At 44.7% G+C, this 23,769-nt stretch overlaps 1 long non-coding RNA gene across 1 annotated transcript; it reads left to right on the top strand.

Moving 5' to 3' along the window:
- Window positions 1-18,679: 18,679 nt before the first annotated feature.
- LOC120974454 (uncharacterized) lies at window positions 18,680-22,329 on the top strand. Its single transcript, XR_005769849.3, has 4 exons — window positions 18,680-18,917; window positions 20,483-20,598; window positions 21,290-21,379; window positions 22,122-22,329. It is a non-coding gene; the product is annotated as an uncharacterized lncRNA (long non-coding RNA).
- Window positions 22,330-23,769: the final 1,440 nt, after the last annotated feature.

Raw genomic sequence — 23,769 nt, 5'->3', positions numbered from 1 at the left:
CTCGGCCCAAGTAAAGCATCGAAATGGACCGGGCTGATTCTTATCAACGACCTTTTCACTTGGTCGCAATTTTGCCACGTCAGATTGCCACGTCGGATCCGACGTGGCCTGGGCAGACAACTAGAGATGAAAACAGAAGGTCATAGAATCAATGACCTTTTGTTTTGGTCGTGGAATTCCACGACCTTCTCACAGAGAAGGTCGTTAATTTCAGTTTACGACTGCCAGCTTTTGACCTTCTGTTTTTTGTCACAAAAAGGTCGCAAATGAAAAACAATGACCTTTCAGTGACCAATAGTGATGGTCGCAAGTTGACATATTTCTTGTAGTGGGTGTAAGCACAATCTAGAGCAGGTAAGCTAGCAATCAAATTTTTAGGCAATCCTTTAACAATAAGATTGATAGTTCTAAGATTGTGAATCATGTCAAGATCCTCATCGGGTGTGGGATGCAAAGGATCAACAAAGCGAGCACAAGGAGTAGTAATGTACTTGGTTAAATGATATTCATTGAAAATCTCAAGCATCTCATTTTTCCACTCATGAAAGTACTCTCCATCAAGTATAGGCACTCTATGTCTAAGACTCCCCAATGTAGACTCATCCATCTTCCTCCAAAGGTGTTTAAACCAAAGCAATGGAGATCAATGCTCTGATACCAATTCAAAGGATCGAGAAGTGGTGTCTAGAGGGGGGGTGAATAGACTCTTAGTAAGAAAAATTACAGTTTTTAATTTCTTTAAGTTGAAATGGAGTTTTAGCACAAGTTTAAACATTCACAATACATATCAAGCAAGCATGACAAGAGTATATGAGCAGCGGAAAGCAAATCCAGCAAGTTGCAAGAATGTAAAGGGATGGGATTTGAGTGTGCAAACGCAATTTGAGACACGGAGATTTTTGGCATGGTTCCGATAGGTGGTGCTATCGTACATCCACGTTGATGGAGACTTCAACCCACAAAGGGTAACGGTTGCGTGAGTCCATAGAGGGCTCCACCCACGAAGGGTCCACGAAGAAGCAACCTTGTCTATCCCACAATGGCCATCGCCCACGAAGGACTTGCCTCACTAGGGTAGATCTTCACGAAGTAGGCGATCTCCTTGCCCGTACAAACTCCTTGGTTCAACTCCACAATCTTGACGGAGGCTCCCAAGTGACACCTAGCCAATCTAGGAGACACCACTCTCCAAGAGGTAACAAATGGTGTGTTGATGATGAACTCCTTGCTCTTGTGCTTCAAATGATAGTCTCCTCAACACTCACCTCTCTCTCACAGGATTTGGATTTGGTGGAAAGAAGATTTGAGTGGAAAGCAGCTTGGGGAAGGCTAGAGATCAAGATTTATGTGGTTGGAATGGAATATCTTGACCTCAACACAAGTGTAGGTGGTTCTATCTCAGAAAATGTATGCTAGAAGTGTAGGCATGTTCTGATGGCTCTCCTCATGAATGAAGAGTGGGTGGAGGGGTATATATAGCCTCCACACAAAATCTAACCGTTACACACAAACCACCAAATTCGGTGGGACCGAATCAGAAAACACGGTCAGACCGATTTAGTTCAAAATGTGAACGTTGGGATTTTTGATGGGACCGATGTGATCAACTCGGTAGGACCGATGTGCTAGGGTTAGGGTAAAGCCTCATCTCGGTTGGACCGATTACACAAACTCGGTGGGACCGATTTGGGTAATAAGCAAAATAGAGAGTTGGCCAATCAAACTTGGTGAGACCGATTGCATATTTCGGTGAGACTGAAAATACTGCAATAGGCAACAGAGAGTTGGCAAGCCCATCTCGGTGAGACCAAGATCCCATCGGTGAGACCGAATTGAATAGGGTTTCTGGCAGTGACTATGTCAAGTGAACTCGGTGGCGCTGGATAGGAAATTTTGGTGGGGCCGAGTTTGACTTTTGGTTTAGGACATATGTGGATGTGAGAAAGTGGTTGAGGGCTTTGGAGCATATCACTAAGCACTTTGAGCAAGCAAGTCATTAAGCAACACCTCATCCCCTTTTAATAGTATTGGCTTTCCTATGGACTCAATGTGATCTTGGATCACTAAAATAGAAAATGTAGAGTCTTGATCTTTGAGCTTGAGCCAATCCTTTGTCCTTATCATCTTGAAGGGGTTCCACATCCTCTAGTCCACGCCACACCATTTTTGAACTTATCTGAAACATACTAGATGAAAGCATTAGTCCAACAAGAGATATGTTGACATTAATTACCAAAATCACCCAGGGAGAACTTGTGCTTTCACCATGTCTTCGGATCCCTGTTGTAGCCGCGAATATGAAGTGGGGCATAGAACTGCAGCAGAAGCTCTTCATTCTAGTGCTCTTTGTCTGTGGTAGAAGACCAACATCCCTAAAGCAGTCAAGAGCTTCTTCAAGACAGGGGAGCCCAGCAATAGCTTCACAATCCAGACGCATGTGTGGAAAGATTCGCCCTTGATTGTACAGAATGCAGGAATAGTAGTTGCGCTGTTGATGGCTCTAAAATCGATCGGAAGAGATCTTTGGCTTCGTGTAGGGATTCTTGGCACTATCAAAGAAGGTGTTATGTGCTCTGAAGTTGTGCACGCTGAAAGAACCCGGTGTAGTTGCAGCACCTAGAAGCCTTGGCAGCCGTGGCTTGGGCTTCTGAACTTGTGGCCTCTGTTCCACATGATTGTCATACTATGGTCCAGGAGCAGTGGGAGGAACCATAATAGGCCATCTTACTGTGATAAGATGGCCACGATCATAGGCCTGTTCCATGGTGTGAGGCCTTGGAGGTGGAACAGTGGCTTCAGCATTCACATTAGTTTCAGGCTCCACATTGTCTTCAGCCATGACTGTGTCATTGGCTTCAGTGGCGTTGTTTGTGGCAGGCTCAGTGTTTTCAGCCTCCGTTTGTTCAATAACAGGAGGGTCGGGCACAATCACATTCTCCTCGAGAATGATTTGGTTAGTGGCTGGGGTGTGGCAACTCTTTCTTCTTTTCTTTCTTCTTTATTACCTTCATCAGCTGATGCAGCTGGAATGTCTTCAGCAACTTTGGCTTCGGACACAGAGACATTCGCAGTAGGGGTGGCTTCAGGAAACACTTGACGTGCGACTGAGCTTTGTTGCACTTCCCCTTCCGGAATGCTCGACATGGTGACTTGTGGCCTGGGGCCTTTGCGAAATGTGGGCGATGCCTTCGGTGAAGGAGTGGTCTGCACCATGTAGTTGTTGTCGTCAAGCACCGGAGTGGTGACTTGAGGTGGCGGTGTTCTTGGTGTCTCATCATGCACTGGGGTGTCTTGCTGTGGTCGCTAGGCCCATGAGTCATCCTGAGCAATTGGCGTTAATGGACGACCAATGTTGATAAGTTCACTACTTGTTGGAGCAGGCGATGATACCGACTGGGGCCCGAGCTGAGGAAGTACTACATCATCATTAACATTGTCTTCATGAACAATGTCTTCAGCTATGATGGGGTCAACGGCTGGAACTTCTTCATCTTCTAGAGCCTCTGTGGAAGCAGGCTCATGGATCACAAGACAACGCTCTTGGTTGGTTGAGGCTGGAAGAGCAATAGAAATGGGTTCAACAATGAGGGGCTCAGAGGCCGCAGCACGCTCTTTCTTTGAAGACTTTGTCTTCAATTTCTTCTTGGATGGGGCATCATCAGAAGTAACCTTGTGCTTGCGTTTCCTAGCGTCGGCTTCAGCTTCCCTTGTTTTCTTCAGCTCTGAAGCTGTTGAGGCAACCTTAGGCTTTAAGCCAATCATACTGGCAGGGAAGACAATGTGAGGTTCTTCCTACCTTGGTGCTTCAGTTTCAGCCGCAGCAGACTTCTTCTTTTGCTTGGCAGCCATCCTGGGGTCGATGCCAGGACGCCCAAGTGCCTTTCGCTTTTCAGCTTCATTGTGGGCTTGGACGCATTTCTAGGCGAACTACTTCATGCGCTCTCGTGAGCCTTTGGCTTCCTCACGCTTCTTGTGAAATTGTTTCTTAAGATCATGCAGCATCTTCTAGAATATCTGCACATCAGCCACTCTAAGCTTGGCCATATTCTTCTTGAAATGCGCCTTCTCATAATCAATCTTGTTCTTGAGCTCGACGATTTTCTGAGCCAGGGCCAACTCATTAGCAATGGCTTCGTGAAAGGTGACACTTATGTCCATAGGCAGCTGAAGATCATCAATACTGATGCTCTGGTCATCGAACCACTTATCGATGAAATTGTTCAGAATATCAACATCAAAGAGGGGTAGATCGTTGAAGTTCTCCGCCTCTTGCTTGCTCTTGATCAGCATCTCAAGTGCTTCATCACCAAGATCTTCATCACTTGACAGATCAATGGTGTCTTCCTCATTGCGCAGAACGGCAGCTGGAGTCAGTTGTAACGACCCGAGACCGACGCTCCAGACGCCTTCCATGTTTTTCGTTGTCGACATGTGTTTTATTTGCTTGTTGCATTTCATCATGTCATCATTCGCATTGCATCGGCACTCCGTTGCCGCCATGTTTTTAAAACTTGCATTCGCTCGTAGTTGCCGTTTCTTCCTCGTCTCTGTTGACCTTCTCTCACCCAACTAGACCGCCCTCTTCTCTCTTGTCTTCTCCGTGGCCATTTTGTCAAACCCCGTTGTCCTCGATTTCCCCTCCCTCTAAATGTCCAGCCTCTCTGCACAGCACACATGCCTCCTCGCGTGTGCGTCCGAAACTTGCCCGAACCCGACTCGCTCAGTCATCACCGTTGGAATCAGATCATCCCAAAACATCCGTAAAATATCTTCGTTTTATTTTTTGGACTCTCTAGCTTATTTTCCCATCCATCCGATTACGATCGGAGGGACCAAATAACCCTAACTCTAGCCACCTACTAACGGACCCAACCCTAACTTCTAGGGAGGATGTCCCATCCGTCCATTCTGGCCGCCGCCAGCCACCTGATCTCCTCCTCGTTTTTCGCGCGCTCCCAATCGCGAGCCAGCCTCCAGATCCACCCGCAGACTCCACCTTCTCCTCGAATCCTCGCCCAGCCGCTCGAGTCTCTGCTCGTTGACCCTGCGCTCGGCCGTGCAGCCGCCTCGGACCGTGACCACAGGAGCAGGAGCTCCTCTGCTCGCGCACCAGCGCCTGTCCCTTGGTACCTCCTTCCTCCCGTCCTCGAGCTTGCCGGAGGCCTCCGATGCCGCCGGAGCATCAGCAGCCAACAAGATGAGCACCTGCCGCGCCCCCTTTCTCCGGTCCTTCCGCTTCTTCCCGTCCCTCTCTTACGTTCTCTCACTTCGGCTCATATCTCTCTCTCTGTCCCTATACTTGCTGTAGCAGGAGATCGCCATAGCCGCTGTTTGTCCTCGTCCCCGCCCTTCGGATTCGCGCCGATCGGCCTCCTCCGCGACCTCCCCTTCCGACTGGAGTCCCTCGCCGCTGCAACTCCCTCGAACAAGATCGGGGTTGAGCCTCCCGCTCCTGCTGTCCTCGTTGACCCGCGCCCGTCTGCCTCGGAGCCGTCCTCCACCGCTCCTCTGCATCGCTCGCCCACGCCATCTTCAGTGTCACCGCCGCCATCTTCTTCTTGGAGTCCCGCCAAGTCCCTGGACTACCTTCTCTCGCGCGCCGGTCAAGGATCCGGTCTGGATCGACCTCCCACGCCCAAGACCGCGCCGCCGGCCCTGCAGTCCCGCGTCAAGTCCCCTGCTTCCTCTGCGTCGAGGACGCGTCGTCCCCGCGTTGACCGATCCCAAACGCCTCTGCGTCCAGGAGCAGCACAGCCCTCCAAGGCCGGCCCAGGCACCAAGGCCCAGCCGCCCGCAATACGCACCGGCGCCTCCTTCTTCCCCTCCAGATCTAGCCTGCCCGAGCCGCTGCACTGACTGGGCCGAGGCCCATGGGTAGGCTCCCCACAGCCCCTCCTCTCTGTTCAGCCCAGCAGTGCACCAGTTTCAGCCCAGTGCATGTTTTTTCCCTGTCTGCGAATTTGCTAATTATCCAGAGAACTGCATATTTACAGAATAGTCCCTCTAGATCATGCATTTAATATCTCACAAACCGTGCATCGGTTTAAAATGTTTTAAATACGTAAAATGCTTAGAATTTCATCTAGTTTCATAATATGCTGCTTTCATCCATGTTAAAAAATGTTTACCTTGCTGTTTGCATTAAGTTGCACAAATGCATGCTAAAATGCTTTATTTCATAACTAAATAACCGTAGCTCCATTTTAAATAACCTTTATATGTAAATGGGGTAAAAAAATGCATAGATTAACATAGTGCACTTTGTTTTACTGTTTAACAAATCTAAAATTGTGTATAGGGCAGAACAATACCAAATCCAAAATATGCACATGGGGATTTTCCGGAATTGTTGTTTGTTGTTTCCGGACTCATTTAAACTTGACTAGATAGGTTGTTTTATTATGCCTCACCTCTTGCCATGTTAACCAACATTTAATATTGTTGGGTACATAAACGGGAGAGAACTCAATAAATGAATGTGGTGTTCCGTCAATATGCAACTCGTTGCATATTGAGCTCCACTTAACTTGTAGTATTGTTTGTGCACTTTGCCATGCCATGTTTCATTACATGCATCATACTTGATTGTGCATCATGCCATGTTTACGTGATGGTTGTTTACCATGTTGTTTGCTTCTTTCCGGTTGTACTTCTTCTCGATAGTTCCGGTTACGTTGCGATTGTGAGGACCCATTCGACTACATTGGTTCGTCTACTTCATTTACTCGTTCTTGTTCCTAGCGGGATTTCAGGCAAGATGACCGTCACCTTGGATCTCACTACTATCTTTGCTATGCTAGTTGTCTCGATGCTATCGCTATGTCGCGCTAGCTACCACTTGTTTATCAAGCCTCCCGAATTGCCATGATAGCCTCTAACCTTTTTACCCATCCTAGCAAACCGTTGTTTGGCTATGTTACCACTTTGCTCAGCCCCTCTTATAGCGTTGCTAGTTGCAGGTTGTTCCATGTTGGGACATGGATATCTTGGGATGTCACAATATATCTTATTTAATTAATGCATCTATATACTTGGTAAAGGGTGGAAGCCTCGGCCTTTTGCCTGTTGTTTTGTTCCACTCTTGCCGCCTAGTTTCCGTCATACCGGTGTTATGTTCCTTGATTTTGCGTCCCTAACACGGTGAGGGTTTATGGGCCCCTCTTGACAGTTCATTTTGAATAAGACTCTTCCAGCAAGGCCCAACATTGGTTTTACCGTTTGCCTATTAACAACTAAAAACTTGCATAGGGTCCTGCCGGCCTCCGAGGTCTCTTAATCAACCCCCCTGGGCCAGTGCTCCTCATGAGTGTTGGTCCAACCTGTCAACCGCCGGTGGCCGCCAGGGGCAACTCTGTGATTGGCCTACCAGAAGTTTGGACAATCCGGTCGTGGCCTGAGACGAGATACGCGCGGCTACTATCAGGGTGTCGGCACGCCGGGAGGTCTTGCTGGTTTGGTTTTACCATTGTCAAAATGTCTTGTGCACCGGGATTCCGAGTCTAATCGGAGGGTCCTGCGATGGAGGATTGTCTCCGCGGATCGTGAGCTTGTCATGGGCTAAGTTGGGACACCCCTGCAGGGTTTAAACTTTCGAGAGCCGTGGCCGCGGTTATGTGGCAGATGGGAATTTGTTAATAACCGGTTTTAGTGATCTTGAAGCAAACCCAATTAAAATACATCAACCGCGTGCGTAACCGTGACTGTCTCTTTTCGGGGAAGTTCAAGAGGAGAACACGGTTGGGTTATGTTTGAACGTAAGTAGTTCAGGATCACTTCTTGATTACTACTAGTTTACGACCGTTGCGTAGTTTCTCATCTTTCTCTTGTACTCGAAAGTTAGCCACCATACATTGCTTAGTCGCTTGCTGCAACCTCACCACTTATCCTTTCCATAACCTTTAAGCTTGGCTAGTCTTGATACCCATGGTAATGGGATTGCTGAGTCCTCGTGGCTCATAGTTTACTACAATAATAGTTGCAGGTACAGCTAATGCGATGGTCTGACGTGAGAGCGATGCTTGATTACTTTTGGTGTTCTTCTTCTTCTTCGATCAAGGGTTAGGTTCCGGGTCGGGGAGCCTAAGATTAGCAGGGTGGATGTCGTTGTTCTTTTGCGTTTGATTTCATCCGTAGTCGGATCCTGCTCTTCTTTATGATGATTGCTATGTATTGATGTTGTATCTTGTGGCGAGTGTAAGCCTTTATCTTGTATTCTCATCTATTCAGTACATGGTATGTTGTAATGATATCCACCTTGCTATGCGCTCGAAATGTGGTTGTGCCCCAATCGTGAGTTCATCATGTGATTGGGATATAATCGCATCTTGGGCGCTACATCAGTTCATGCCCAGAAATCTTCTTGGGCTTCTGCGTCTTCTTGGTCCTCTTGGAGACATGAGACAAATCTTCAGACTGCACACTGTGTTCAGGAGGTGCAGACTTCAATGGCTTCACAGCCGAAGCTTTTGGTGCGGCAGAGGGCTTCGAAGCTTTTGATTTCTTCTTCGTCTGCTTCGGTGGTGCTGGCGCATCTTCAGAGTATGCATCATCCGCGGAGTGATCCACTGTAGCCCTCTGAGCAGCAATATGAGTGAGGAGCCAATCGAAGCTGTTGAAAGGGCCTATGACATTGGGATTAGCTTCACGTGTGCCATCCGGCCTTGGAGCAGATGGACCAGGATTGAAATTTAGTCCAAGGTCCCTTTTGTTCTTGGCAGCTGACTCCTTGGCAAACTAATAGTTGCGCTTAAAGAGATTGTCTTCACGACACCATAACATGGATGATGGGTCGGCATTCTCAGGCTTCGGTCCTCGGACCATGCATGGGTAGAAGCCTTGGGCAATAACTTCAGGCTTTGACTTTGGCTACAGATTCCTGTACAATATATCGCCCATGGGCGCTTGATGGCGTTCTTCTCAGCATATTCGGCAGTGACGAAGTTGTACTTGAACCACTGTTCTGTCCAATATCTTCGAATCCTTTGGATTCGGGTCTTGCGCTGATTGTAGTTCTCCTCTGGATCAGTTTTGTACATTTTATACAGATCCGGAGGCAGATCTAGAGCTGTGTTGCCTCTGCGCTGCCGGCCACCTTTCCTAGCAGACTTTTCTGTGTCCATGATATTCAAGCAGATAGGCTTCAGAACTGTGAAAGTCTTCCGTCTACTGGTCAGACAAGAACTGGCTTCAGGGGAGTGAATATGATGTTGTAAGAACTCTACAAATGAATGCAAACTATGAGAACCAAGGGATTCTCCCACGGACATGTAGTTGTGACAGCATTAGAGGTGCGAGGGTAGGGGAAGAGGTCATATGCATTCTCAGAAGATTTTGAAGATAAATCAGTTTGAAGACATTGACCTCATAGAGCGAAGACATTCACTTATTTGAAGAGAGTTGGTTCCAGATTTGTACGAATCCATGAATAAGTACAAGTGAGGAATCTAACTAGTTATGAAGCATAAGTGAATATTCTTAGCATGATATGAGATGCAGATAAAGATGGATCCATATTCGGAAGTGTAGAAACCACTTTTGGTTGAAGTGGATGGATTTGACGGATCGAAAAAGGCAGTAAAAAGTGAGATTTAATTACCGCTGACGAACTGCTAGATGAGGCAGAGAAGGAAACCGAGCAGTTCAATCTCCCGCGCCCTAACTTAGCGGCGGAAGACACGTACGGCGGCGGCGGAGAGGACGAGGTACGCGGCCGGCGTGAGGACGACGTCAAAGAAGTCGCGGCAACTAAGCGCTTCGTCTCCGGCATCGACGCGAACTAGCGGAGGTGCTAGGGTTTGAGCGAGGTGGCGAGGTGGAAGAAGAGATAATGACTCGAGGTGTGTGTATTTATAAGGAAAGGGATGGCACAGCGTAATTACGATGATGTCCCTGGCGGTTCACATCTGAAGGACACGTGGCCTGCATGCAACTTATTGGAAGTTGTTCCATATTCCCACGCACGCCTGGATTGTCGGGTGGTCGTTCCGGCTTCTCTGGTATTCAGGCAAGAAGGATATGGCATTAAAACAGATTTAAATGTTTGTCTTTGTGTCTTCTGCTGACAAGGACTCAGAGAAGACATTTGACAGGTTTCAACAGAGTGCATATGACATAGATAGATAGAATTTGGGGAAGAAGCACAAAAGGGGGTTAGGGTCCGATCACATTCACTTAGATCAGGAAAAAATTCAAGTATGAAGACATAGCTATAAGTGAATGTTGTAGGGGACAGAACACACATATATATGTATGTGTGTGTGTATCAGTTTAAGACCAACTCAACATTGCGAAGATAAACCTTGAAGTCAAATCATTGTCGGAGACAAACCAAATGCGAAGACTATGCAATCATGACGCCAAATGAAACACTTCAATAAGATTTTGGTGGTGGCGTTACCCACCGTATAGGAAGTATTAGACCCAGACACGACGCACAATTATCATGGCGCTCCGAAGTCAAATTCCGCGTTAATGTTTTCACACTTAGAGTGTATGTCTTCATTGATTGAAGACATACGTTACTTCATGTGTTGCACATCTAAGTCATCAACATGCATAAGTGTTAGGATGTGTGTCCAATTACAGGACATTTGAGGACCCTAAGATATTTAGCTCACACCGCAATTTGCAAAACCTTTTCTCATCCAAGGGCTTTGTGAAGATATCTGTCAATTGCTCTTCAGTGTTGACGTGAATGATATCAATATCTTCCTTCATGACATGATCTTTGAGAAAGTGATGACGGGTCTGAATGTGCTTTGTCTCGGAGTGCTGGACTGGGTTGTTGGCAATCTTTATGGCGCTTTCATTGTCGCAGTAAAGTGGCACTTGCTTCAGGTGGATGCCATAGTCCTTGAGAGTTTGCTTCATCCATAGAAGCTGAGCGCAGCAAGATCCAGCAACAATGTATTCAGATTCAGCAGTGGAGAGGGATACACAGTTCTGCTTCTTTGAAGACCAACAGACAAGAGATCGTCCAAGAAAGTGACATGTGCCTGATGTGGACTTGCGATCAACCTTGTCACCAGCATAATCAGCATCTGAGAATCCAACTAGATCAAACTCTGAGCCCTTTGGATACCATAATCCTAGTGTTGGGGTGTAAGCCAAATATCGAAGAATTCGCTTCATAGCTAAGTGATGCGATTCCTTTGGTGCCGCTTGGAATCGGGCACACATGCAAACGCTAAGCATTATATCTGGCCTAGATGCACATAAATAGAGTAAAGAACCAATCATGGAGCGGTATACCTTTTGATCGTACTCTTTACCATTGTCGTCGGGGCCCAAATGACTTTTGGTTGGCATTGGCGTTGTGTATCCTTTGCAATCTTGCATTCCAAACTTCTTCAGGCAATCTTTGACGTATTTCTCTTGTGATATGAAGATGTCGTTGCTCTGCTGACGGATTTGAAGACCGAGGTAGAATTTCAGCTCACCCATCATGGACATCTGATATTGCTCTTGCATCATATGTCCAAACTCATCACTATATTTCTTGTCAGTGCAGCCGAAGATAATGTCATCCACATAGATTTGGCACACAACAGTTCACCATCATATGTCTTCGTGAAGAGTGTGGGATCCAGGGAACCAGGTTTGAAGCCTTTGCTCTTCAGGAATTCTTTGAGCGTGTCATACCAAGCACGAGGGGCTTGTTTGAGGCCATACAGTGCCTTATTGAGCTTGTATACCATGTCAGGATGCTTTGGGTCTTCAAAACCAGGTGGTTGTGCAACATACACTTCTTCAATTTTTCTGTTGAGAAAGGCACTCTTTACATCCATTTGATACAGAAGGATGTTGTGATGGTTGGCATAGGCCAGCAGTATGTGAATGGCTTCAAGCCTAGCCACTGGAGCAAATGTTTCATCGAAGTCAATCCCTTCTACTTGAGTGTAGCCTTGAGCAACGAGACGAGCCTTGTTTCTGACAACTTGACCATGCTCATCTTGTTTGTTGCGATAGATCCATTTAGTGCCTATGATGTTGTGCTTGCGAGGATTAGGATGCTTTACTAGTTCCCAAACATTGTTCAGCTCAAACTGTTGAAGCTCTTCTTGCATAGCTTGAGTCCATTCAGGTTCCATGAAGGCTTCAGCAACTTTCTTGGGTTCAGATATAGAGACAAATGCAAAGTTCCCACAGAAATTTGCTAGCTGTGTTGCTCTTGAACGAGTGAGTGGACCATGTGCATTGATGCTATCGATTATCTTCTCAATCTGTACTTCATTTGCCACACGAGGATGAACTAGACGAAGACTTTGCTCTTGCTGATCATTGTCTTCATCTTCAGTATTGACTTCAGGCTGAGCAGTGTCTTCGGGTTGATTAGGTGCAGAAATGATGATTTCTTCTTCAGCCTGTGCCTCTGAAGGTATGATTTCTCCAGTACCCATAAGCTTGATAGATTCACTTGGCGAGGCTTCATCTAGCACATTTGGCAGGTGCTCTCTTTGCGAGCCGTTAGTCTCATCGAACCGCACACCCACAGTTTCAACCACTTTATAGTGAAAGAGGTTGAAGACTCTGTAGGAGTGCGAATCCTTACCGTAGCCAAGCATAAAACCTTCATGTGCTTTCGGTGCAAATTTTGAAGTGTGATGTGGATCCTTGATCCAGCACCTAGCACCAAATACTCTGATGTAGCTGACGTTTGGCTTCTTACTAGTTAGTAGCTCATATGATGTCTTCTTTAGAAGCTTGTGAAGATAAACACGGTTGATGACATGGCACGCAGTATCAATGGCTTCAGGCCAGAACTTTCTTGGAGTCTTGTACTCATCAAGCATCGTCTATGCCATCTCAATGAGGGTTATGTTCTTGCGCTCCACGATGCCATTCTGCTAAGGTGTGTATGGAGCTGAGAACTCATGTGTGATGCCCAATGTATCAAGATAAGTGTCGAGGCCGATGTTCTTGAATTATGTGCCGTTGTCACTTCTGATGTGCTTGATCTTGATGCCATAGTTCGTCATGGCACGATTGGCGAATCGTCTGAAGACATCCCGCACTTCATTCTCATAGAGGATTATGTCCGCCCATGTATATCTTGAGTAATCATCAACAATGACGAAGCCATAGAGGCAAGCAATGGTAGTAAGGGTAGAGTAATGAGTAGGGCCAAATAGGTCCATGTGAAGCAGCTCAAAGGGACGAGTCGTCGTCATGATTGCCTTCGAGGGATGCTTGGCCCTAGTCATCTTTCCAGCTTCGCAGGCACCACATAGATGATCCTTCTTGAACTTGACGCCCTCGATGCCTATGACATGCTTCTTCTTCACGAGAGTGTACAGGTTCCTCATGCCAGCATGCCCTAGCCTCCGATGCCAGAGCCAGCACTCTGAAGCTTTTGCTAGAAGACATACGGCCAACTGTGGTCCTGCTGAGAAATGTACCATATACAGATCGTCTTTTTGATACGCTTCAGAGACTATAGATTTGTCAGATTCCATAAGCACAAGGCAACGATATTTTCCAAATATCATAATCATATTCAGATCACAAAGCATTGAGACAGACATTAAGTTGAAACCAAGGGATTCAACAAGCATCACTTTATCCATGTGCTGATCCTTTGAGATTGCAACTCTTCCTAGACCCAATACCTTGCTTTTACCAGTGTCAGCAAATGTGATGTGACTCTTGTCAGATGGACGTAGGGTTGAATCCATGAGAAGACTTCGATTACCAATCATGTGGTTAGTGCATCCACTGTCCATAATCCATTCTGAAGCCTTTGGTGTCATACCCTACAGTGTAGTTTGGGGGATAGGCTTCACCAAGGGTATTGTGAAGCATAAACATTTGACGAACAAGAGGATTATGAAAGTTCAGATCTTGGTTAGGATAAATAGGATGTTTGTCAAGGAATCCTGGGGCAAAATACATAATAAGACCATTTGGGCATTTTATCTTGCGCCCCACAAGATTTTTTAGGTCCCCAGCATAAGCATCAGACGCCTTTGATTTCTGGCTGGAGACCTTTCCCTGCAAAAGAGAGTTAATTTTTCTTAACCACCCACATCTTCAGGGGTGGCTTAGAAGCAATGAGTCTAAGTGCAGCGTCTGAGAACTTCAGCTTTGGAGCCCTAGAAAATAGCCTTGCAGGAGGTGAATAATACTCATAAGAATAAGCAGAAGAGTTCTTGGTCTTATGAACATAGCGGTTTGACGAAACACGCTCATATTCATAAGTCTGAGTATGGTTTCCCTGCAAAACATTGGCGTTAGGGTGACTCTGGTGAGTCCTTTGTCTGTATGAAGCCTTTGGACCATATGAAGCCTTTGGTCTGGGGTTTGTCTTCTTCCCAGGTGGTGTCATGATGACATTCACAGGAAGTTTCTCAAGACAACTTTTGGGCACCCAGATCTTCTTCAAAGGTGGTCCATTCCTGCAGTCAGTACCAATATACCTGGCAAACACTTCACCATTCTGATTCTTAAACAGTTTATAGTTGGCATCAAAGGATTCATCAATGATAATTGGGTTAGCACAAGTGAAGCCAGATAAGGTAGATGGATCCACTGAAGGTCCCTTTGCAGCAACCCATGTGGTTTTTGGTACTGCTTAGGCTTCCAGTAAGAACCAACAACATTCATTTTCTCTCGAACCCAACACCCTCTTTCCTAGGGTTTCGGTTTAGAATATGTTTCTTGAGGACATCACATAGTGTCTGATGCCCTTTGAGACTTTTGTACATTCCTGTTTCAAGCAATGTCTTCAACCTGGCATTCTCATCAGCAATAGTTGTGGTATCCTCAGCAGAGGGGTTAGTTACCACATTAGCAGTTGAGGATATTGCAACAGTAGCAACAGTAGAACATTCAGCAACAGATACAGCATTATCACGCTCAAGGCATTTTAGACATGGTGCTTCAAACCCTTCCTGAGCAGAACTGATCTATTAAGCATGGAGTGACTCGTTCTCCTTTTGAAGATCTTCATGAGACGCTCTCAGGTTCTCAAGTTCTTGCTTCCTTTGAAGATAATCATAGGAAAGCTTCTCATGAGTAGCCGAGAGAGTTTCATGACGACTTTCAAGTTCCTCGTACTTAACACGAAGAATTTTAATGTCTTCAATTAAGGACTGAGTTCGGGTCATTTCCGCGTCCAACAGGTCATCACTTTTGTCTAGTAACTTTTGAATATGTTCCATAGCAGTTTGTTGTTCAGTTGCAATTTTAGCAATTGTTTTGTAGCTAGGTTTAGATTCACATTCAAAGTCATCTTCACTTGATGTTTGAAAGTAAGCATCACGTGAGTTTACCTTGGCACCACGTGCCATGAAGCAGTAGGTAGGAGCGAAGTCATCCTTATCATCAGCATCAGTGTCGGGGACAAGACCATTGTCTTCGGTGTTGAAGATGGACTTGGCGACATACGTTGAAGCCAGAGCCAGGCTTGCCACGCCTGAATCGGACTCCTCCTTAGACTCCACCTCTGCCTCTTCAGAAGCAGACTCCTCCTCTGAATCCATCTCCTTGCCAACAAACGCACGAGCCTTGCTTGATGAGCTCTTCTTGTGTGATGAAGACTTCGACGAAGACTTGGAAGAAGACTTTGAGGATTTCTTCTTCTTCTGGTCATCAGAATCATATTCCTTGCTCTTCTTCTTCTTCTTCTTCTTCTTCTTCTTCTTCTTGGTATAATTGTCCCACTGTGGACACTTAGAGATGTAGTCGCCAGGTTTCTTGCATTTGTGGCGTGTCCTTTTCTTGTGGTCACGAGTAGAAGCTTCATCATTTCTTGAGCTGGATCTTAAAGACTTTCTGAAGCCTTTCTTCTTGGTGAACTTTTGGAACTTCTTCACAAGCATAGCAAGCTCCTTTCCACTGTCTTCAGGATCCCCAGAACTGCAGTCAGATTCTTCTTCAGATGAGGAAACAACCTTTGCCTTGAAAGCGCGAGTTCGGCCATAGTTGGGACCATAGATATCTCTCTTCTCAGATAACTGGAACTCATGTGTGTTGAGCCTCTCAAGTATGTCAGACGGATCGAGAGTCTTGAAGTCAGGACGTTCTTGAATCATCAATGCCAGGGTGTCGAATGAGCTGTCAAGTGATCTGAGGAGCTTCTTGACGATTTCGTGCTTGGTGATCTCAGTGGCGCCAAGTGCGCGACGCTCATTTGTGATATCAGTGAGGCGATCAAACGTGAGCTGGACATTCTCATTGTCGTTTCTCTTGAAGCGGTTGAAGAGGTTGCGAAGAACATCAGTCCTTGAGTCTCTCTGGGTTGAGACGCCTTCGTTGACCTTGGAGAGCCAGTCCCAGACTAGCTTCGCAGTTTCCAGAGCACTCACACAGCCATACTGTCCTTTGGTCAGATGACCACAGATGATGTTCTTGGCGGTCGAGTCTAGTTGAATGAACCTCTTGACATCAGCAGTGGTGACACCTTCACCGACCTTTGGAACGCCGTTCTTGACGACATACCAGAGGTCGACGTCAATGGCTTCAAGATGCATACGCATCTTATTTTTCCAGTAGGGGTAATCAGTGCCATCAAAGACAGGGCACGCAATGGAGACCTTGATTATCTCTGCAGTTGACATAGCTAAAACTCCAGGTGGTTAAACCGAATCACACAAAACAAGGGAGCACCATGCTCTGATACCAATTGAAAGTGCTAGTTATCGACTAGAGGGGGGTGAATAGGCGATGTTTATGAAAGTCTTCAAAACACGGGGGCTTGGAAGACAAACAGTAGAAATGAACCTATTGATATGCAGCGGAAGGTAGACTACACTAGACAAGCCATAGTTAAGTAAGCAATGAAGTGAAAACACGAAGACTATCAGCAGCTAGGTAGTATGGATCAGGATGGAAGATAGTATGAAGCCAAACAATAGCAGTCTTCACACAGTGAAGACAATCAGATCATGCAAGCGGGCAATGACTTCATGAAGACAAACTGTAAAGTAAAGAGATGGGAAGGATAGAACCAGTTGCTTGGTGAGGACAAGGATTTGGTAGACCAGTTCCAGTTACTGTGACAACTGTATGTCTAGTTAGGGAGGCTGAGATTTAACTTAGAAGACCGCGTCTTCACCTTATTCCCCTTGAGCTAAGAACACTTAGTCCTCGCCCAATCACTCTAGTAAGTCTTCAAGGTAGACTTCCAAACCTTCACAGACTTTGTTCACTGGCAATCCACAAAGGCTCCTGGATGCGCAGAACATGACGCCTAACCGGCTGGAGGATTCACAGTCCTCAAGTGTAACAAGTCTTCAGATCACGCGGACAGAAAGACTTCAGTGATGCCTAACACTCTTTGGCTTTAGGTGTTTTGGGCTTTGTCCTCGCAAGGATCTCTCTCTCAAATGCTTCGGAGGTGGGTTGCTCTCAAACGACAAAAGCCGTGCACTAACTCTGAGCAGCCACCAATTTATGGTGTAGGGGGCGGGCTATTTATAGCCAGGAGGCAACCCGACCTGATTTGTCCGAAATGACCATGGGTCACCAAGGAACTGGCACGTGTCCAACGGTCAGATTTCAAACACACGCGACAGCTTGACTTGGGCTACAAGTAAAGCTGACTCATCCAGCTCTGGATAAGATTTACTCTCATTGTCTTCGCTCGAAGACATCGGATTTGGTTGAGCATCACATCAGTCACTCTGACTTTGTTCACTTGGACCCCACTTAACAGTACGGTGGTTCCTATGACTCAACAAAGAAGAAACGAAAACTATGAAACAACTATGTCTTTGCACTCCATAGTCTTCACGTGAATGTCTTCTCATGCCATAATCTTCACTATGAATAACTTCACAGACCACCATAGTCTTCAATGTCTTCACACAGTTTTAGGGGTCATCTCTGGTAGGTAAATCGAATCAATATGGGACTACTACCTGTGTTATCCTGCAATTCTCACAAACACATTAGTCCCTCAACCAAGTTTGTCGTCAATACTCCAAAACCAACTAGGGGTGGCACTAGATGCACTTACAACATCGCTGTTGTAGACAGTACTAGATATTATACCACATACACAGTCATTCTGCTGTTCTGTGTAGGTCGATATGTCGCTGAGATGTCAATATATACTGACATTATTGAGCTATATGTCTAGTTTCAGCAAGTTTGAGATATTGAACATTTTAACTTGTTGAGGTAACTTATTAAACTGGGATCGAACATTTAGCCTTTCAGTGGCTTGCGATTTGTTTCACTTAGTTTCAGCTTAGTTGCATGCTGAAATATAAGATGTTATTATAACTAATAGCTGAGTATGTTGGTTGTAATATCATCTTATATTATGGGATGGAGGGAGTAGCTATGTTAGACTGTAATATGTTTGTTCAATTAATTAACCTGCTCTCGTCTCAATTCATCGACTTACTGGGATTGAAGAAATTGAATGTTCACACTCTGAAATTAAATCTGGACTCTTGGGCTACTTCAAATAATTTCTCCTATTGTTGTAGCTAGAAAGTGTAATATCAATTTGTAATGGACCCAGTGTTTTTCTTCAGATTGGGACGCTCTACCATTGGCCTTGGCATCAACCTTGATGGAATGAAGAACATGCAATTCCAAGGTAATCAAAATCTGCTTATTCTACCAATAATTTGTACTAGTACCAGTCAGTTTGCAGGGGGGATGAATTGCTGTGTGGTGTTGATGTCCTCAACTTGTAGTTTGATTGTGTATGGTTCAGATTATATGGACGAGAAGCTCGACGTCGACAAGAGTGTCAGCCTGGAGCTCTGCATCCTCCTCTACATGTAGCATGGAACCACCATGGTCGGGTTGCTGAGAAGTGTTGTTGTCTGGTGTGCCTTTGGCGACCATGGTGCAGAGGCGCTGCCATCTGTCACGAGTTTGGTCAGCGATGCAGCTCTGCCTACGACGGCGTTCACTCCCGTGCGGCGCCTCTAGTTGTCGCTTCTTCTTCCACTCCGGAAGAGGTAAGCCACTTCTGTTCCTCTCCCCTGTTTTTCCTTATGCTCTGTGTGCCCACATCCATCGAGTCGTGGTAGCAGTTCGACATTGGCTGAGTTCTGTGAACATAAAAGTTTCACACTACATGATGATTAGCGCAAGGGATTGAGTTAATGTTGAGTATTTTACAGCTCGTGCATCAAATTAATTCGACAACGGGTGCTCAAATAATTGTTTTCTCAATTAGCCTGAGATGGACTAATAAGTTAGATGTGATTTGATAAATTAGACTGCTGTTGTCAAATAGAAAAATGGGCGGTTCTTAAATGATGCACATGGGGATGTTACTTAGGCTTTGTCAATATTCACTAGTTTCTAACTTTCTATGTGTGACAAGCTCCTATCCTAGGTGACAATTGTACCTTTTTATTCTCAGTTGGGGAGGGTTCCCTCTGCACTCTGTCCAAATAATATTAACTTGACTTCACATTTTGGCATCTTCTACTCCCTACATTTCATAATATAAGACGTCTTTGGAAGCAATGTTTCTTCCAAATATGTCTTATGCTCTGGGACGGAGGGAGTAGTCAATTAGGTTTATTAGCCATTTTCCTCACTGGAGTGGATATGAATGCTACATAGCCCGTGGAATGTGCCTAGATTTGGTCAACTATGAGCTAAGGAGTTATATGGCTGCCTTGCCAACAATAGGCCAGGGTTATTATCTTGTTTTGTTGGTTTTGGCTAGGTAATAGTAGCGTCTGTCACTAAGGACTTACCATGCTATTGTTCTAAAATGTCAACTAGTTTTGGTCAGTTCAAGGAGATGACTTGTGGAGCACTTATACTCTCTCTTATTACCCACGGGAGTTGACTTGATACAGTCTGTTATGAGCCAATTAATGACTTCTAGAGTCGATTGCTTGAGTTGTATCATGTGGCTAGGTTATGTTTGGTAGTTGCTAGAGATGGGGTTTACTTTGTTGATCTCATGTTTTCCTAAAAAGGGTTGACTAATGCACAATTCCCCATTTGTTGAAAATTTGCATCATGCTTGTTGTTGCATTTTTGTATTTTTCTAGCCTAATTCCAGTTGGCTGGAGATAAAGTCCCTCTTTGTAGTTCTCTGGATATTTGCGGCCCATCAGCAGTGAATATATTAGCTTGTATAAATACAGATTTGACCTGCAGATTTAGACTCATTTTGTATCATGGTTTTAAGATTGCCAACTTGGTATGTCCTCATTGTTTGATTTAAAATGAGAGACGGCCCTTTTCCTTTTTATTGGTTTTGTTCCATCCTCTACTCTTTGGCTCAAATGTTCTGTTGTCGGTAGTGTCCAAAGCAATGTGTGAACTGGAGAGTCATTTCATGTGCGCATCTAGTCATATCTTTCATCTTCTATTAAGAAAATTTGAGAGAATTATGTTATTGTTAGTACTGTGAAGGATATGAATTATGCTTTGAGCATCTGATGGATGATGTATGTACTTTCTAGAGGCTCCACTCTAGTAATTGCACATATATTCGTTGCCTGCCATGTCTAGATGTTTCCTTTGAATAGATTGGTTGACGAGCTTGCTTTACCAGATTTTCAAGAAATTTGGCGAAAGGTTGAAGATTCTGTTTGGTGCCCATGTCCTCGTTTGTGTGGGCCTCCCACCGCGCGACGACGGTGCTGTATGACCTCGGCTACATCCATTCTCGTATGTTCCTGGATTTCCTTGGTCCTCCCCTCATTTCCACTTGCTCTGGGAGTTGGCCTTCAAGCTATGTCCGCTCAGTGTGCCAGCCATTTGGCTGTGGTTGATTATGTGGTGGTGCTCTTCCGACACCACAATATTGTAGTTGTGATGATCTTGTCGTTGTTGTTTGTATGGAGTAATGTACAAGACCAGGGCTAATTTAGTTGCTCTTGGTATAGCTTGTTTCTTTCCAGATGATGATATTCTAGGTTTGAGTTGCAGGATATACTGACTATTGATCATGGTTATGCTACTGTTTGAGTTGCAATTCAACGGATATGGTTTCTGACAATGCTATAGTATTGGCGGATGATTCTTGGTCTTGTTTGATGGGATTGGACAAGAAGAGAGCGATATTCTCTACCTGATGTGTTACCAAGGGTTCCAGAACAGGGATGTTGTTGCTGTTTGTATGGGGTAAAGTTGACAGGAACATGGCTAATTTAGTTGCTCTTGGTATGGGTTGTTTATTTCCAGATGATGATAAGCTAGGTTTGAGTTGCATGATATAGTGACACTATTGATCATGGTTCTGCTACTGTTTGGGTTGCAATTCAACGGATATGCTTTTTGGAAATGCTATAGTATTGGTAGGTGATTCTATAGTGTCTAGAATTGCTAATGTTGGCCATTCATCTGTTGATTGTTGCAGATAATTTGTGGCTTTTGTGTCTAGAACGACGACAATGATGGTTGTGGAATGTTGGATGACTTCCAGGCACATGCTCACTGGTGCAATCAGGTGAGGATGGCCCTTAGTCTTATCATATGTTCACTGTTGATAGGAGTGGACAAGGAGAAACATATTCTCTACTTGACCTTTTACCAAGTGTTGTTGTGCTTTGTGTTGCTGATAACTGTGGCATACTTGACCTATTCCCATGTGTTGTGATGTGTGTATAGTAACATGGTCGTTCGAATGATTGTAACTTGCGAGGAATAGTTGTCATTGCATGCTTACAAAATTTAGTCTATACTTGTTTGTAACAACTGGTGTATTATCTTGGATGATTGACTGCCACTGAAATAATATTTAAATATCCTTTTGGCACTTCATTTTATGAAATATCAACAACTCGTGTATTTTCTTAAATTGTGCAATATTTAACTAACTTGTACAAACCTCCAGCCTTCCACTGGCTAGCTTTTGGAGCTTGATACTACATGAGTGTTGGTCACGCCGGCTGGGTGCCAATGATTTCTTTTCTTCGCTTTTGGTTTGATTGCTAAACTATGTGCTTGTTTCTCTATCTCTGATAGTGGAACCTGGAGTAAATTATTGTTGTTCCTTCATATGGAAGAAAAAACACTTCCAGCCTTGCAACTGGTAGGATGTTGCTTTAGATGTTAGCAAAATCATCAGAACATTTTTTTCCTTGGCTGTCTGTCTTGACCATGGCATAAAGAAGTTGATTTCTTACTTATAACACTTTATTCAACGCAAAAACATGCTTGATGTGCTCAATTCTTTTTTTGTTGCGCAGGAGCAACTGGTTCGGTGCCGAAGAAGCAAAGATATCATTGTTGAAGCAGCGCCTTGAAAGCGCTGGAAGAGACAGTCTTAGAAGATTATTTATCATGGCTTGTTTGAGGAGAGATGAAGCTGGCTCCCTCCTGGTGGCAGCAGTTCCCCAGGTGCTGGACCATTGACATCATCTGCTTGTTCTTCTCCTTCCTACTCTGCCACATGGACCGTGTGAGTTCCTTTCTTCCCCAGGCGTACTTATTTGGTTATTATCGACTCCGAATATACTATTATGGGTGCAATTGTTTTCCTGTTATCGCTATCATAGCGAGTGCAGCTCAAGTTTATTTTTAGCTTACGCAATCATATATTATTTTGTGTTTGTTATGCCATGGTCCCAGTTCAGATTTCTTTTCCTGTTGCTTGCTGGAGATGAAAATGCATCTGTGATTAGGTATTTCATGGGAGGATATGGGTGCATTGTGCACTGACGTTCTTTTGTGCAATGGCACTTGTGCTGACAAACTAAACATGGTCCTGCTGACATCATAGTTGCACTTGATAATTTTTTGATGGTGTGTCTATCAACCAATATAGTGCATATGTAGGATTTTAGGTAGCTGTGATGTTCCCTGCTATAAAATGCATATTTCCATTGGCACGATATATTGTTTGTCCTTTATGGGTTGAGGCCACTAGTTAATTTTGTTTCCTATCTCTCTCTTTGCTCAGGTCACCCGAAAGTTGGATATTGCAAGGGTGCGAAGACTGATGGATGGATCTTGTAGCGTCGCTTGGTCGTATTATTGTTGCTGCCGAGTGGATGCTTATCGGGTGGTTTCAAGTGCTGCTACAAGGTCCATCTTGGTCAAGTGAAGCTACAAGCTTCCACCAGTGACGACGCTACAAGCTCCAAGTGTCTCGATGCGTCGATACCTGTGACCATTTATTCAAACTGGAGAATGACAACATAAGGAAGGGCCAGCAGGGAGTAGCTTGTGGAAGCTGAGATTTAACTGTGGTCGGCTTTTGTTGGGGAAATGATTTGGTAGGATGATATGTATTGTTTCATCTAGTGTATTAACTGACTTGGAGTGCATGTATACATTTTGGAATGAAAAACACGAGATTATTCTTTCTGATTTGGATTCTCCCTCACGCATTATGCTGCCGAAATTTCTAGCGAAAAACCGCACGAGTCCAAAATTTGGCCTTGTTTGTAACAAAACCAACACCTTTGGGTCTTGTTTCTAAGAAAACCAGGTCTTGTTTGTAAGGAAACCAGTACTTCTGGGTCTTGTTTGTAATGTATAATGAAGCAAAGAGAATCCAAAAAATGTTCGTCTTTTCTAAAATCACTAAAATTTTGAAAAATATTCATGTTTTCCAAAATATGTTTGTGCTTTTAGAAAAGCTAAAAAATTGGGAATAATGCTCACGTTTTTCAGGAGAACCTTTGCAAATTTGAAAAAAATGTTTGTAGTTTCAAATTTTTGAAAAAACATCCGTGTTTAAAGAAAATATTCGCAACTTTGGCACGATATATTGTTTGTCCTTTATGGGTTGAGGCCACTAGTTAATTTTGTTTCCTATCTCTCTCTTTGCTCGGGTCACCCAAAAGTTGGATATTGCAAGGGCGAGAAGACTGATGGATGGATCTTGTAGCA

The sequence above is a fragment of the Aegilops tauschii genome, chromosome 2, assembly GCF_002575655.3.
Source record: "Aegilops tauschii subsp. strangulata cultivar AL8/78 chromosome 2, Aet v6.0, whole genome shotgun sequence".
Classification (NCBI taxonomy): Eukaryota; Viridiplantae; Streptophyta; class Magnoliopsida; order Poales; family Poaceae; genus Aegilops; species Aegilops tauschii.
The sequence above is the reverse complement of the archived record's forward strand: the minus strand, read 5'-3'. Positions and strand labels throughout refer to the sequence as shown.